Raw genomic sequence first — 17,733 nt, 5'->3', positions numbered from 1 at the left:
GAAGAGGCAAAAGCAAAAAGGGGAGAGTCACATTTAAGAAACAGCAGGGAACTTTCCAGAACTGATGAAAGACATCAGCTTCAGGAAGTACAATGAGTCCTGAGCCAGAAAGTTCTCCTGACGTGACCGTGATGGGCAGAGAAGAGATCTCCAGCCCTGGGGGCGGCCCCAGACGAACACTGAAGGAGACGGTGTTTGTATACTTGTGTGAGTGTGTGTGTGTGAGTGTGTGTGTGTGTGTGTGTGTGCATTTTGAATTTGTGTCCGTGGCCAAGTCCGTGAAGGATATTAAGATGAATGGCAATGCAAATATGGTTCTTGCCCTCAAGGAACCGATGCATTGCATAAATTAATGGATGGATTTAAGGAACTTAGTTCGTTGGAATGATTAAACTCAACGTTTTAAACTTCTCATTATACGTTTTGTTGATACTCGAAGAACAATGCAGAATACAAATTCCTGTTTGCTGAAGTCAACACTGTCAACAATAGCGTGACCTCCCACCGCAGGTTCACATTATTGATATGAGTGCCAAGTTTTGTTTGAAAGCTTTTGCATTCTTGTGGCAACTTGTACAACAATACTACTGGAAACAAGTCAGGTCTGAAGGAGTGGGGAAACCTGAGAATGCTTATCACATCTAAAATGCTATAGATGAGAATTCGGTTCTACGTTTAGTGGGTACTGGTCCGAGGGGGTGCGGATGTTACACTTCATATATTTGCGTGAAATAGCACTTGCCCCTCAAAGAAGCTTTTAATGTAGAAAGTGCGGGAAATCTCTTTCTCGAGGACATGAACATTTCTATCACCATTTGATATCTGACTGTAACACTTCTGAGATTCTTGTCTGGAGGTGAAGGTTGCACTACAAACTCCGTTGCCGTGCAATTTTTCATCTGATGATGAAGTGAGGAATCGTGAAATTATTTGTGTTTTTCCTCGGGACCTGTGTGTTATTCAGGCTTCACTACATCAGACTGTGTTCTGAACTGTTCTCAAGTTGATTATTCGTCAACCGCAGAAACAACTTACATGTTGCATTAAGTTATACAACTTGTGCTGACATATTTTCAGTTTCTGGAATTTCATAACTCTGAGTGAATGAACTGTACTCTAAGCATTTAAAGCAAAGTGCAGAGCTGAGCAATGTATTTAACTGGGATAGATTACTAATGAAAATTCAGGAACTATTTTTTTCCTAAATAATAAATCTTCAGATACAGTGGCTGATCAATTGCTCAATGGGACAACCTGGAGAATATAAATATCTAACTGCTTTCATAAGCTTAAGAGTGAATGTATAGGATGCCTGAAGTATTTGAAAATTGAATGTAAACAGTTTTTTCTTTCTAACTGCACTTCTGTAGGTGCGCTGCCAAGTGAAGGGCCCAGGACTGGAATGGCTCAGAGGCTGGCTTGTCTGGCTCTGACATTCACGTCCTGAGAGTGTGGGCAGGTCCTTCATCCATTTGTCTCAGATAACTCATCTTTAAAATGCGGTGGCATTCTGTGCTTACCTCCTTGGGTCATAGGACCCCCTATCATACAGGCAAAACACCTTGAATACAGTCTAGTGAATTGCTCTACAAATGTCAGATACCTTGATTTTGTGTTCTAAGGGACCTAACCACAGACTTTTTCAGACTTTTTCTATAGCATTTTGCCTTGGCACCAAATAAATATGGATGAAATCAAAACAAGAACATAAGGACAGTGATGGAGGGATAGATTTAGAACCAGGAATAGATGGGACCCTGGGGATGGATGCCAGACGCTGATGGACAGGCATCTCTTTGCTTTCTGGGTGGAGCTGGCACGTGATTAGGTCACCTCCATCAAGAAACGCAGCTACAGTGAACCTTGTGTGGGCCTCTTCTGTGTTGTTTTGTGGCCACGCAAACAAAGGTAGGAAATCTTTGTGTAAGCAACCTCAGTATTCGCCTCAGAGAAATTTGAACTCCATTGTTCTATCTTTGCTTCTTGTGAACTCCTTAAATATATTTTCTCTTATTTGTTTGGCAGATGCAAGTTAGAATTCTTCTATAAAACAAGCTTTACTTCAGAATCTTTAAATACATTACAAAAATTAAATGCCATCCGGGTAAATCTATGCAGAAACCTTGCAGCTACACCCGAGTTTGCACTATGCTTATGGAAGATGAGCACTCTGAACAGCTTCGCCTGATTATTTGAAAGAACTTCTCGAATGTTCACTGGTGTCAGCTCTAGCCTTCCTATGACTTCAGCCTCAAAGTTCAGTGGAGGCAGAGCTTACTCACTAGGATGTAAGGCAAGCAGACACAGAGCATCCTGTAAACAGCTTCTGTTTAGAACAGTCTGTAGCCAGTGGTCGGTCACTTACGGCAGGTGGAGTTCAACCAGGAAACGGTGTTTGTCTCCCACGTTGCAGACGATGACTGCCCTGAAAGAACCCTTTGGAATTTCCTGATGTAAGGAGCACTGCGGTGAAAAACTCTCTCTTGAATTCCACCGATGACCCAAGCCTCACTCCTGGCATCATTGTACTGAAATCCAGTACCGACCTCTTTGCCTCTTATATCAACTAGTAGAATTTAATTTCTTTTTTTTTTTAATATTTTTTTAAAGATTTTATTTATTTATTTTTAGAGAGGGAAGGGAGGGAGATAGAGATAGAGAGAGAGAGAGAGAGAGAGAGACAGAGAGACAGAGAGAGAGAGAAACACCAATGTGCGGTTGCTGGGGGCTCTGGCCTGCAACCCAAGAATGTACCCTGGCTGGGAATCGAACCTGGGACACTGTAGAATTTAATTTCATAGTTCTGGAATTCTAGGTTCTTCTCAATAACCCATCCAGAACATGAACTCATTAAGTTAAAAGTCCCTCTATATGCTGGGGATGTTTTAAATGAATGATGTTTTTAATGGTTGCAATAATATTGATAATGCCCCCATCGATATTTAATCAATTATTAATTTTAAAAAAGGGAGCGAAGGGACTTAGACAGTGAGCTTAATAAGCTGGGGAGCATGAGCTTGCTTGCTTAGCCAGGAAGCTATAGCCTCACACCCTAGGGGATCACACAGCACTGCTCTGCAGAGGGGATCAGTACCCCTCCTTTTCCCCCTCTGGTACTGGACTGCTGGGGTTGCTGGACCATGAACACCTGTCGGTGTAACTAGGGGGTATGGGCCCATCCAAAACTTGCAAAAACCTGGGAAATTGATTGATCATTGAAAAAGCACCTGGCCCATCTCAAGCTCAACCTAATCTAATCTCAGGGAAACAAAGAAGCTCTCTTTCTCTCTTGCCTGGTGACCCACACTCACGTTGTGCACTTGCCAGTCCTCTCTCCATAGCCATGGGGCCTTCGCAGCCATGTGGCTGATGGCTGAGCAGACTCCACACACAGGTGTCAGTTGGGAGCCTGAGCACCTCAGCAGAGCAATGGGTTGCAGCCAGGAACACATGCTAAGCATGCCGGACTGCACTGTAGTCCAATATGCAGCCGAAACTTGACACTGGCTTTTACCCTGGCCTTGCTGGGGTCACCGATGGACTTTTTCCACGGCCAGATGAATGGAGATGGGAGGTTGGGAAGTCAGGAGGGGAATCCACTTAATTTTACATCATCGATAAAGTTTACTATGGAGCCCCAACCTTCCATGCGGGTCTCATAAAAATTTTTCCCTTGCAACACTGCAAGAACTCCACTTCCACTGGGATAACAGGAAATGCTTCATTCACTTGAGCAGGCTATTATAATGAAGTTTTACATATAATATTTAAATAAATATTTAACTCCATAGCATTTGCCACTTGGCAATAGTTCCAAGAAAAGAAATGCAACCGAAGAGAAAGTTTCTTTCAAACATCTGCAGTTCTGAAGTAGTTAAGTGAAATGGTAAGCAGAAAAAAACTGCAGAAATTTATGATTTTAACTGTATTAAAATGATACTATTTTCCTAGCAGTTTTAAGTGTATTGGTCAGCCATTGAGTGGGTTTAGTTTAATTTAGTTAAATTAGGTTTAGTAGAAACCTCCTGCTAAACTCAGTGGGGAAAGGAGTAAAACTTCATTTTCACCAAAGTGTGGGTTATGAAGTTACATGTTAGCTCTGGAAACAGACTACCCCCATGTTGAGCCAGAGGAAAGCTACTATGACAAAAGCAGACAAGTAACAGAGCACTGAAGAACTTCAGGGTCATTCAGTGGGTTTCTCCAATCCCCAGACCACTTCCCTTGTTACTCAGTCTCTGTTCATTAAGTAATGTACTACCCGGAGCTCCTAGATTCAACCTTGACTAAGTTGACCTCCTAGTCAAGTTTGATCAGCTCCACAGGGCAGCCAGGAATCCCTGAAGGGGGGAGTAACTTGCTAAACTGGTTCTTGAGTCGTTTTGATTTGAATGAGACTCCACTCTGAGAGGAAGAAGCAAATGTGAATGTGAGGAAGAATTTGGAGGTTGTGCCTCTCCTCACATTTCAGCCTCAGGGAAACGGTGTAGATAAGTTACACAAGAGCGTTGAAATAGGAGTGTGATTCTAGGCAACATCCCAAGAGGGGAAAATACAAAAACATAAGTTCCATATTGCAGATCATGTCTTCTACATGAAGAAAACCGTGAATCTGAGAGAAGACAACACCAAGAACTGACATGTACGAACTATTGTTTTAGAGGAGAGATGGGAGAGATTTGCAAACAGCCAGGAGCTAGCTCTTCGCTGCTTTGTTTTGCAACAAAAAATGCAGAATCTGTGGCCTGAGAGTCAGTCCAGGCACCAAGGATTTGCAGCCCTGGAGGAAGCGGAAGGGAGGAGAGCTCCTTCCCCAAAGTCAGTTTTGTCCCCTCTTGTTAAGCTGTATTGCAAACGTACTTGTCAAGTATGTAAAGACTGGAACGAATAGGAGACGGCACATGGGGCTTACGGAGTGCACCACGGAGCAGTGGGCGTGCTGGAAAGTACTCAGGGGACACTTTCCTGAGCTGATACCTTGCTGGTCAGGGCCCCAGATCTGGCAGTATGTGTGGATTCCCCTACCAATGACAGGATGACACTTTGGACCACAGACATCTTGAATTTGCCCTAGACCAAATTTCATTTACGTTTTCTCATCTTACAATTTGAGTTCAGCTAAGTAACCAAAGTTTTCTTTACCACATTCTTTGGTATACACTATTTTAATACCCAATTTCAGATACTTTTTTTCTATACTTACTAAAACTTTAGTTATTATCCCCATTTCTCAAAAAGCTTGCAGCTGTGCCCAGTGGCACGGCACCACAAATAGAAACATCCCTCCTGGCATCTAGGCCAGTGTTCTGAATTATTTTCTACACTTCTGATCTCTTGGCTACTTGCATGAATGATTAAGAATATTTTTACTCCTGTAAAATCATCCATTTAATATCAGAACTGTAGAGTTTTCACATGGCTGTCTTCCTGTTAGAGTGGGTAGCTAGCCAGACACGTGCCAGGTGAGGGAACAGATGGAGAAAGGAATAATCAACCTTGTACACAGCCACCAGCTGATAACCAGATGGCTGGCTGCAGTTGTTAAGTTCCTGATATGGTCTGGGGCAGTGGCTCAACAGCGAAGAGCATGCCCCAGAGGGACTAACAAAGAGGGTAATGACCGTTGTCTGACCTTCTACTGGAGACGATATACATGAAAGGGGAAAAAGTGGTAGACAGAGCCTGAGCATGGCCTCAAAACATGAACAGTGCAAGCCTATAGTCATAGGCTTATGACTGGCAGAGATGTGCCCATGGACGGTCAGGAATAAACTGGCTGGGGAGGTGGAGCCAGGAGTGAGGGAGGAAGTTCAAACGAGCATAAAAGCCCTGGCTGTGTAACCAAGGGGGGCACTCAGTTCGGTCTGAGTCTCCCTCTTGGAGATCTCCCATGCATACTTTCCCTTTGCTCATAAACTGCTGCCTGCTTTGCTCTCTGCATCTCTTGTCTGAATTTCTTCTTTCAAGAAGATAGAACCAGAGGTCTTCAGAGCACTACCACTGGTCCCGTGACATCTTGTGGGGCCATGGCTTGGATTACTATTTGGTAAGCTGGCTGCCCTCCCCTTTTTCTTTGGCCATCAGGGCACCTTCTGTCTGAGTCTCGCTTCTCTCTATGTCACCATGAATTTGTTTATGGGCTCCTACCTAGTCTGGAGTCTTCCCATGGTTACGTTGTTGGCAAAGGCAATCTGTGAATCCAACTCCCATGCATATTGGTTTTGCGGAAGATGTCTTGCTCTCTCAGTCTCTCTTTCTCTCTCATTGCTGGGCCCTGCGGGCGTAGGTTGAGCACTTAGAAGCCACGAGGGTGCTCACAGCTAGAAGACTCCCACGAAAGGGTAAGCTAGTCAGGTCTGGGAAGATAACATTAGGTGCCCCACTAGTGGCAAGAAAATGCCCGTGCGACAAGGCACACAGGAAGGCACTACTGAGGTCCTCAGAACACTACCACCCACCTGGTGGCATTCCCCAGTACAGTGTGCAGGGGAAAGTACCCCATTCATTTGTTTATTTATCCATCCAACCAACCAGTATTTATTAAGCATATACTGTGAGCTGGGCAATCTCCTAGGTGCTGAGAAGACAATAGTGGTCAAAACAAAGACCTTTGCATTCATAGAACTTATATTCAAGTGCAAGGAGACACGCTGCAAACAAGATAGACAAATATATATATATGGTGCATTAGAAGTGTACCATATACTTTTCCTCTGAGAATGAAAATACTTTCCCTATGATTTCAGTGGCTGGGGTCTGTGAATTAAACTGAAGATAGATTAATGGAAAAAACGGCATACACATTTTATTAAGATTTTAATTTTATGTGCATGGGCTTCATAGAAAAGAAGTGAAAAAACAAAGAAGTGATTAGACTCAGGGACTTATATACCCTTTTGACAAAGGGTCATATGAAGAGAAATGACTGCACCAAGGAAGTGGGTTGGGCTCCTGGAGCCAAGTGGGAAGGTGACTGGACAATATATGGGAAAACTAATAGTAGATAAGGGTTATTTGGTAATGTTTGTTCATGCAGACTCGTCTCTGGTGATAGGGCTTGTTCTCCTCATCCTGGATTGGGGGCACCGGCACAGGGGAAATTCATGCCCTGCTTTTGGGCAGATGGGGGAGGGCAGAGAGCTCCCCCTGTGTCTGCTTTGTCTCAGTTGCCTTCAGCTCAAAATAATCCTTTTTCTCAAGAGACATATTTTGGGGTGGTACTTTCTGATCCCCTGCAGTGGAAAAGAGTGGTGTGGGAGGTGTTTGCAATTTTAAATAGAGTTTTCAGGGGCAGGTCTGCCTAGCAGGATAACATTTGAATAAAGACCTTAAAGAAGGAAGGGAGCTAGCCAGGAAGGTAACGGGGAAGGACTCTCCAGGCAGATGTGAAGACAGAAGGCCGGAGAACGCCAGGCACAGTCATGGAGGGTGCAGCCAATGAGGTGGGGATGAGTGAGGGAGGAGGGGAAGGAGAGGAGGCAGAGAAGGAAGGGTAGGCCTGGGCATGCACAGGTCACCCGCAGGTCATGAGATGAGAAGGGCAGCTGTTGGCCAGTTTGGAACCTGGGAGGGTGTGATCTGACATGTTTTAACAAGATCACTGTGACTTTGGGGCTGAAGATTCGCTGCTGGGTGATGGGGTGAGAGCCCGAAACTAGAAGGGGACTAGTGTGGTTATTGAAGCAAGATGGGCCGGTGTCGTGGGCCAGGGAGGTGGTAGTGGATAAGCCCAGGAAAAGGGGGTAACTCAGTGAGGTGGCCTTAGAATTTAGAATTAAATTCCATCTAATAAGGAGAAGGAAGGGAGGAGGTAGCCTCTTAGGGGAGAGTGAATGATTTTCAGTGCAGGTGAATGAGCCCTTGGAGGCACTGATGGGAGGAATGGCGGTTCGTGACAGAGGTTGTGTAGGTGTGGCATCCAGTATCCCTTCCTGTGGAAAAGTCCGCCTTCCCTCTTGGGGAGTGAATCCCTGACAGTGGAGCTCCTTGCGGAGGATCTGTCTTTAGGGAGATGAGCGAAGATCAGAGAAAGCCTCTCCCTGCGTTTGCTGTTTTTCAAGTGGCAACAGCTCAAACAATCTATTCTATATCCCAAAGCAGCATATTTTCTGGGTGGCATGTTCCTAATTTCTACAGTCACTTTGTGGAGTGACATATTCTCCTACTTTTTGCCATTTCCTGAGGTTGATGAATAACCTGAGAGGAATTGGTTAGGTTCAGGAGGAGGGATAGTTATCAGGAACTCAGCTTTGTACACAGTACATTTGAAACAATCACTACACATTCCAGTAGACATCTCCAAGGCACAGCTGGCTACATGAATGGAAAGTTCAGGGTAGTCTGAGCGGGAGACATTTGTTTGGAACACATACGCATTTTGATGGTATTTGGAGCCCTGGGACCAGTTGAGCTCACCAAGGAAGGGAGCGGGGCCCTGGTGGTAGAAGGTCTGGGTCCAGATTTCCGCCTCGCTTTGGCACTTAGGGCTCTGTAACCAAGCTCACTTCTTTATCTGAAAGTTTGCAGCCCTGGGCAAACTCTAGTGTTGAAATGCTAATCCTCGATGTGAGGCTAGGAGTAAGTGGGGCCTTTGGGAGGTGATTAGATAATGGAGGTGGGACCCCCATGAATGGGATTAGGACCCTTATAAAAGAGACTCCCAGAGAGCTCCCTCACCCTCTTACACCACGTGAGAACACAGAGAAAGTGACTATCTATGAACCACGAAGTGGACTCTCACCAGGCAGTGAAATCTGCCAACAGCTTGATCTTGACCTTCCCAGTCTCCAGAACTGTGAGAAATAAATGTTTGTTGTTTAAGCTAACTAGTCTATGGCATTTTAAAATAGCATCCTGAATGGGCTACGGCATTATGATAGTATCAGCATCATGTGGTACCCTGGGAACACATTTAAAGTGGTGCCCGAAGCTGAATAAATGTTGGTTGAATATTGCCAGTCAATATGCAGAGGTCCTTTTCCTGACCAGCTAAGAACGTTTGTTCTACTTCTCAGCTAATTCCTCATTTTGATGTCCCCCCATTCACTGCCAGGGACTTCAAAGTGAGGAGCAGGGTGGGATGGGAGGACAGGAGTTCAGCTCTGTGGGGACTAGCAAGCTGCTGTCAACTGAGCATTTACTATGTGCCCTGGGCTGTCTTATGTCTTTATGTGCATTATCTCATTTTATTCTCACGAGATTCTAGGACGTAACTACCATCAAGATTCTAGTTTTGCAGATGAGAATAAGTAGTGTACCCAAAGCCATGGCGGCTACAGATCAGAACTTGAATTGGGACCCAGGTCCAGCAGATTCCAAAACTTAGTCATTATTTTCCACTGTTCTCTGTGTTGGTGGAGGGGAGGGACCTCTTCACTCTGGTCAGAGACACCTGGTCACAACATGGTTCCCCAGTCACTTGGTCCTTTCTCAGTTCCCAGTCACACGGGTGCTAAGTAAGTGGTGGGATCAAAGATTAATTCAGGTCTTGCTACAAGTCCCAGCTCCATGGGCCACACCACAGCTGTCACTCTGAGAGGCAGTCAGGTGCCCCTTCTTCCTCACTCCCTCTCCCAAAATTTAACAAGAAAGAGAGAAATATCTTCAGAAAAGTCTCTGGTTGATGGCTCCCTTTAATCTTCCAGTGTTTCCTCTCGATGCCCTGAACTGCGTTTTTCGACTCTGGCAGCTCTTCAGAAAAGCTGACCCCTGGAGGGCTTTAAGAAAGGGCCGGTCCTGAGCTCCCACGGTCAATTCCATCGGATTCTCCAGGTGAGGCCAGGGCAGTGGTCTTTATTTTTAAAGTCTGTCTGGGCAATTCTAACCTGAGATTGACCTAGGAACCACTGACCTATGGGATAGGACATAGTCAAACACGGTTGAAAATCATGGCCATTTATTTAGCTAGATCAAAAACCAAATAGTCCTAATTCCTTTTCTGTTCCCAAGCCTCAGTGAAGGATAGACCACACCCACCAGAATCCGGAGAGGCTAACTCAATTGAATATGTCTCTCAAATAATCCTGATTGGTGGGCAGGGGTGTCATATCCTCTCCCCACTCTGAGGACAATAAGCCAGATCCAAGCCAGTCGGGGTATTTTGTGCAAGATGCAGAGGAGTGCCACAGAGTGAGAAGGGTGACTTCAGGGGCGAGTTGTCAGGCGGTGACACCCAACAGCTGGCAGGAGAAGCGACTAGAGAAGCAGGCACACATGTTTCCACTTCCCCTCTGCTAACCCCGTCCTGGCCTTGGGGCCGGCCCCGGATTCCGGCAGGAATGGAGGGGTGGCTGAGCAAATTCAGGCAGGCCCAGGGAGAAGGGCAGAGGACTGCATGTCAACAAGACCACCGAGTTGTGAGGTCATTCTGGGACAGCCATTTCACGGTGGCTGACTGCTGACATGCATACCTATGCAAATTTGGGTGTAGAAAAGATAACCTTAACTTTCTTTTTTAAAAAGTGTAGAATGCCTAAAATATGTTCTTTACCCTATCTTTTCTAATATGTCTTTTTGGGGGAAAAATTACTGTGGCATAGCTTAAATGCTTTGTTGTTCTTTGTTACACGAATAGCGTATAAGAATATGACTTGGTGCAGAGTGGAGAGCTGAGAATTGCCAGAGACATAACTGGTGTGGTTGCCGCTGTGTTTAGAACTCACACTTGGAATTGACACTTCGAATCTCTCTGGCTGGTTTGCTAGAGGGAGAGGAAGTGTCTCCGTGTCAGCAGCAATGGTTTTCCATCTTGCAGCTCTTTGCACACTTCAGATAAACCAGTTCACTAAAATGCAATGGCAGCTTTTGCACCAGTTTCTTTTGGGCCTTTGTGCAGACAAATGTCTAGAAGCATGAGCTGTGGAGCATGGTGAGTAGGTAGACTAGGGCTTTTCCCATTATTGTTCACCCAGGGGACTGCTGTGACCCCACTCCCCATGACTGGGAGTTTTTGATGTCTAGGGATAACGATGTAATAAATGAAGGTATAGGCCTCACCGCTCATCTTCTGCCTGCTTTCCTGACATCCCTTCACCGAGGGTGGTCTGACCCGGCAGTGAGCCAGATGAGGGATGAGGCAGGAGGAGCGTGCTGGCGCCCTGGCAGCCCTCCTGAGGCTCCAGGAATTCTTGATCTCAAATATCTTGCCAGACTCTAAAGCTCTGCGTGGACAAAGGAATCTATATATATTTTAAGTAGTATTGCATTTCAGAATCCAGCTAAGGCAGGATCTATTGCAGACTAATAAACCAGAATAATACGTGTAATAAAACAGTGAAGGCCTATAAGAACCTGCTTCATCAGCCAGAATGCGGATCCACTTTTTCAGTTTCGGTACAATGGCACAGAATTGTTGGTGTTTTATTATAGTTTGTTTCTGTAATTTGAAACACTGTAAAGCATACAAGCAGTATATGAAAATGTATATGTGAGTTTAAACAAGAAAACAAATGAACAGCTTTTAAACCACCATTTGTGCCAAGAAATGGAACATCACCAGTTCCTCAGAATCTTCCCACGGGCTCCGATTAGGATGCATATCCTACCCCACCCCCGGATCATCACTGTCCTGAATTTTGTGTTAATTGCGTCCTTGCTTTTTATTCTGTGCTTGTGTGTACCTGTAATGTGAGTGTATCAGTAAATAGAATATTTAGTTTTGCCTGGATTTGAACTTTATATGAAACAATAAGGGTTTAATTTGCTTTTTTGGCTCAATGTTGTTTTTGAAGTTCAGCCACATTGATGCATGGAAGCTGATACGCTCATTTTTAATGCTGTGCAATATTCCATGGTATGGACAACCGATGACTTTCAAGCATCCCATAGTGAGGGATGTGTGCACTGTTTCATTTATGAAGCACACGGCCAGAAGCTCACGTGGACCTTGTTCCTGGTGCACATGCGTGGAGCTGACAGCTCCTTGTTTACCAAACCCCTTTCATGGAGGAGTTATCAGGAAATGAGAAAAATTCATAAGCCTGGAGCTGCCAAACATTTTCCCTATTTTTAAAAAGTGGGAAGAGTTGGAATCTGGAATAAATTGAAACGATGAGCATGATGAGGAATCTTGGCCAAATTCTGTAAGAGACGATTAGATATGATTTGTTAAGAGTACATAACTAGGAAATGAGGACCCCATGGCTTACTATAATGGACCTAAAAACCAGCTAGGACAAATTATTTTAATTAGTCCTGTTGGCAGAGCCATTGCACTGGTAGGTCCAGGGAATGCTACGTTGACCTTCCTTTCCTGTGAGGATCCCATGAGGTGCTCCCTGTTTAGGTTCCCCATTTTAGGGCTGTTCTCAGTGGCTTATGTTTGTTCCTTTTCATGTCGGTTTTTCTTGACCACAAGCTCTAGTGGAGAGAGACCCTATCTCAACCGTCTAACAAAGCACTCAGCTTCTCCCTAGGGGTTTGCTGGATAAAGTGTCTCCTTGAAGACAAGACCAGGGACATAGGCTGAGTTGGTACCGGCAGGAGGACTAGAGACTTTAGAAACATATCTAATGATTATTGATTAGCACATAAGTATCTATTTAGAAACTTCTTTTTAAGTCTTTGCCTTGCTCAGTATTTTTTTGGTGGTTTAGATGAGTTTATTTATGCCTTTTATATAATAAAACTTCATAGAGATGTAATTCATAGACCACACAATTTACCCCTCCACGTTGTACAAATCAAAGCTTTTTTGTTTGTGCCACCATCGCCACGATCAATCTTGGAGCACCTACCACTCCAAAAAGATACCTCACACCTGATATCAGTCACTCACTCTTTAGATCTACACCCCCCCCCCCCCCGCCCCCAGATAACCACTAACTTCCTTTTGGTTTCTATAGATTTACATATTCTGGGTGTTTCACATCGACGGAATCAGACTATGTGTACTTTTCGTGACTGGATTTTTTCACTTATAATATTTTTAAGGTTTATTTGTGTTATACCATGTATTGGTACTTCATTTTTTATTGCTGAATAATATTTTTATGAATATCCCACGTTTTACTTAACCATTCGTTCACTGATGGACATTTGCGCAGTTTCCACTTTTTAACTGTTATGAATGACGCTGGTATAAACATTTGAGTACAGATTTTTGTGTGGATGTATTTTTCATTTCTCTCTGAAATGTTTTCATTTTATTTCATTTCTCTTGGGTATATGCCCAAGAGCGAGATTCCTAGGACAAATGGTAACTCTAAGTTTATCCTTTTGAGGAATTTGTCTTGGCTGACATTTTAATAAGCAATGTAAGTGAAGACAAAATTCCGAATGATCAAACTTGTGAATGGTACAAATCTGCAAAGAATCAGTTCCCTGGGGTGACACAGTTCAATATGTCACATGTGACTGTTGAGCACGTGAAATGTGGTTCGTCTGAATTAAGGTGACTTATAAGTATAAAATATACACTGGATTTGAAGTCTTAGTATGGAAAAAATAATACATTGTTTCATTAATAATTTTACACTGATTATCTGTTGAAATGCTAGCATTTTTGATTCACTGAGGTAAATAAAATGTTACTAAAATTAATTTTACCTGCTTCTTTTTACTTTTTTCAGTGTGGCTACAAGGAAATATCTGAGCCTTGCATTTTATTTCTAGCAGGCAGTGCTGCTCCGTTTCTTCTGTGCTGCTGCCCCGCCCCCACCGCCGCCCCCAACACACGCTCTGGATGGATGTCAGCTGGGCAGGGGTTGGAGTCAGACCAATTCAAATTCACAACCAGATTCTTCTTAGCTGTAAAATCCCAATTCTCTTGACCCTACATCTCAAAAATAAGTCTCAATCCTCTTAACTTAAAAAAAATTAGAAAATAACAATATTTACTTTATCAAAATGTTACAAGGATTCAGTAGGAAAAGTTACACAGAGAACTTAGGGGGATGCAGGCACAAAGAAAGCGCTGAACAAATGTTGGTTCTCTTCTCTCCTTCCCACATTTCCATTCTGTTGAGTGGTAAGAAACCAACCTTGTTGCCTGAGTCTCAGTTCTGGGTGGTAACAACATGTGCATCTCGTGTGACTTACAGTGTGTTTAGTTGAACACAGGACTTCAAGATTTTGTGCTTAATAACACGATTTCAATTGTTGAATTTTTCGGGTAGGCGGGATCTCATAAATAATATGAATAACCACTTTTATCTCTTCTTTGGTTTCAAAATTTAACTTTGCCCTTTTGCAGGCACACTATATGCCAAGTCTTAAAACAACTCCAGGCTGTTTGAATTTCAGTCAGCATTAAGGGTATGTTGAGATTGTTCGCATGTGTTTCAGGATGTCATTCGAACCATCCAGAACTCATTCAATATGGAAAACTAAGTGAGAACTTCTCAAGGGAACTTATTCTCTCTCCAGAGGTCATTGGAATTTCCTGTTTCTGTTTGGACTCAAAAGATCACATGAAGTTCTACTTTCTCTGAACGCTTCGGATCCTGGCTTAACCCAGGAAGGCACAGTTTAATTTAAATGAAAAACACACACACATCGCAGACTCTTCGCCACCTCCCCCACTTCTGAGGCCTGTCTGGTTGACTAGAAGCTGTTTTCTGCCACTGACCTTGATCACGGATTGTACTCTCTTCTGTTTGCTAAGGAGATCTATGCCTCTCTCTGTAACAATTAGGAACCGCTCCTGATTTTTTTTCTAACTTTTTGCACTTTGGGGAGCAGACCGATCAACCAATATAGAAGGAAATGGATGGAAAAGAATTGGTAACTACTTTTACTTAATTGAAGGAAATATTTGCCTCTAAGAATTGAAGTTCTGTCTATTCAAACAAAACATCTTGATGTGTGTAGGGTTCAGGGCAGCCCTTTCCCTGCTGTAGGTTTACGTAAGAGGACAGAGAGATATGTTAATGTTCTCACTGCTTGAGCATTAGTGTCCTTCTTTTCTGGTGTTTCCTCCCTAGGAATGTTCTGTATCTAGAACATTCCTATTTGGCATGGAGTTAAAAAAACATTAACGACAAGCTGCCTGGCTACTTTTTGGAGAAATGTAGAGAGTTTAATCTGGGGTAATAGAAAGGGGAGCCCCTGCAGTCCCTCTGACCATCTTGTTCCCATTTGCCTGATTAGAGATTAAACATCTTTCAGCCATGTGTGAACTTGGCACCCCTGAGATTCCTGCTAAAAGTTACATTTTTTTTGGACATCCTGCTGCACCCTCTGAGAAGTTTTTAAAGACTTCCTTCCAGCTGTCACCAAAAATGATGAAGGGTCATTTACTGATAGAATTGCTTTGATTGCCCCTGCCTATGTACACAATGGGCTGAAAAGCATTTCTTGCCATTTCTAGGGCAGTAGATTATTGGAACTATTACACCAATTTAAACCAGTTCTTTGTCTAACGGATGGGAGAGGCCAGGGCCTTGTACTGACAAATTGTTCTATGGACAAAATTCTTCTGTTGTTTGGGATAGCATTGTAGATTATCCAGTTTCTCAGCAAGTCAAGTCAAAATGTAGAAGCAGTGTAGATTTACCAGGATCAGCTGAAAGAATGCTTTGCAGTGTCTAGTCTATAAAGTGTTTGTCAATATCCTACTACCAATATAGACAAAAAAAGTATCAGTTTGCTCTAAACTTTTTAACCCCAAGCCATGATGTTTCCTCAAGCAGGAAAGAGGTCATTGAGAAGAAGCCAAACGGACTGTGTGTTGCTTCTTTCTCCCACTCACTGAGAATTCTGATGGCTCCTGCCTGCCCTTCCGAAAAACAATGCAGATGACCAGGTATGGGTCTACCAAAATTATTGCCTAGCGGCGTAACCAGACTTACCTACTTTGTTTTCACAACTAAGTTGTTTGATGATGCGCAGATGGCAGGCAAGGAGGAGGTGGCAATAGGTATGTAGTCTCTTCTGGGGCAATTTTGTGTGTTTACTTTATTCCTGTCAACAGTGATTAGAAATTAAAGAATTATTCACTTAATCTGAAAACTATTTCAGTCAATCATACAATTATAATCATAATAACAGAAATGAATTCAAAGAACAATGAACTCATAATTCACTTTCTTAACAACTCCAAACCTTTCCACATGTTTCCCAGTTTTTGTTTGTTATAATTCAGAGAAGACAGTGCTTTTCTTACATTTGAGAATTCTCATATTGTTTAAGCAAATAGTTTAAAATGAGATATGAAGCTGTAGAGAGTTCATGAAAACATACATCTCGATATATTACATGGGGCAAAGAAAAGTGTTATTTAATGATAAAAATATACAAGCCACAAGAATTTATTACAGTTATGAGCCTTTGTGCCAAAGTAACATAAAGGTGAATTAAAGCAAAAACCCATAGATATTTAAAAAAACCTTAAAAACAAAAAATTATTCTGGGAGGTTTTAATATATCTCTTTCAGAGTTTAATAGTCTAAGTAGGTAAAAATAAGAAAAATATAGTTTGAAAAATATAAAAAACACTTTCAAAATAATTATATATATATTTGATAACCTACAGAAAAATATGTTCATTTATGACTCTGGGAATTTACAGAATTCAATTAGATAATTGGCCACAAAAAACACATTAACAAATTCCAAAAAAACAGTTTTAGTGGCCATATTTTTTGCTCATAATCCAATAAAACCGGAAATCAGTAATGTACGTATAGATACCCCGAATTAAAGAAAGGTATGCATAACCTAGTGGAACTTATTAAATATCATATTTTATTGGCAGAGAGTAACAAATGGTATTGAGGCCCTACATTAATTGAGAACTTGTGAATACAGGTACAACCAATGGTATTAGGTAATTGAGAGACTAAAATCTTACTGGGGAGGGGGTTCTAGATTCTTTCAAGAACCCAGGCCATCCTTCAATCCTTTGAAATATTCCCACAGGTTCAGAAAATCTTGGTAAGGAATTAACTTAAGCATCTGAACAGCTGACAAGCCAGAATGAACTTTTAATGTTATTCCTTTTTTCTTGCCAGCGTTAAGGAAACAAGGAGTGCTGTAACAATGCAGCTTTTCCAGGGGCCTTGATAAGATCTCCCTTCCGCGTCTGGAGCCCTAGACTCTTAATCAGCAGAAAGAGGAAGCTGAGGCTTCCTCCCCAGGTCCTCCCGGTCTCCAGAGCGCAGAGTTACCTTTAGCAAAATTCCCTGGATGCTGTCAGCTCAAGATCCGTTTTGTGTTGAATTCCCCTTGGCATTAGACTAAACAAAGGACTGTATTTCCATGTTAATGTGTGGTTCCTTAAGAGAAATTCTTCCCTATTTTGCAAAGATAAAGCCGCTTAAGTTATGCTTAATCAGGCTGTTCTGTCAATATCACGATTATGTACATTAAGTATAAAAGAAAGCTTTTGCATTTAGATAAAAGGAGTTCCTGGGTATATCCCTGCCTCGTGTCAATAAGAACATTTTATTTTATCCATTCAGTAAAACTCAGAAGATGTGGGAAGGGTGCAGATAGATGGAAGACAGCCCCTGTCTTTGATTCTGCTGTGTAAACAAGTCATCTGAACTCTTTCCACACTGCAAATCCCCATTTGTAAAGTGGGATCAATTAAGAAAATGAACGTGAGCTGGCACTGGCTGGATGTGAGTCATCCCCTTGTAAAGCCCGCAGCTTCTAGAAGATGCCACGTTGCAAAAGATTTCTAATAACATGTTTTGAATTAACTGGAAAGAGTTTCAGCTTCACTCGGTAGTAAAATGGCTACCTCAGAAGACTGGAAAACCTGAAATCTACAGGTTGGGAAACGGTTGTTTG

This window comes from Phyllostomus discolor, chromosome 3 (assembly GCF_004126475.2).
Source record: "Phyllostomus discolor isolate MPI-MPIP mPhyDis1 chromosome 3, mPhyDis1.pri.v3, whole genome shotgun sequence".
In the NCBI taxonomy this organism is placed as follows: Eukaryota; Metazoa; Chordata; class Mammalia; order Chiroptera; family Phyllostomidae; genus Phyllostomus; species Phyllostomus discolor.
The sequence above is the reverse complement of the archived record's forward strand: the minus strand, read 5'-3'. Positions refer to the sequence as shown.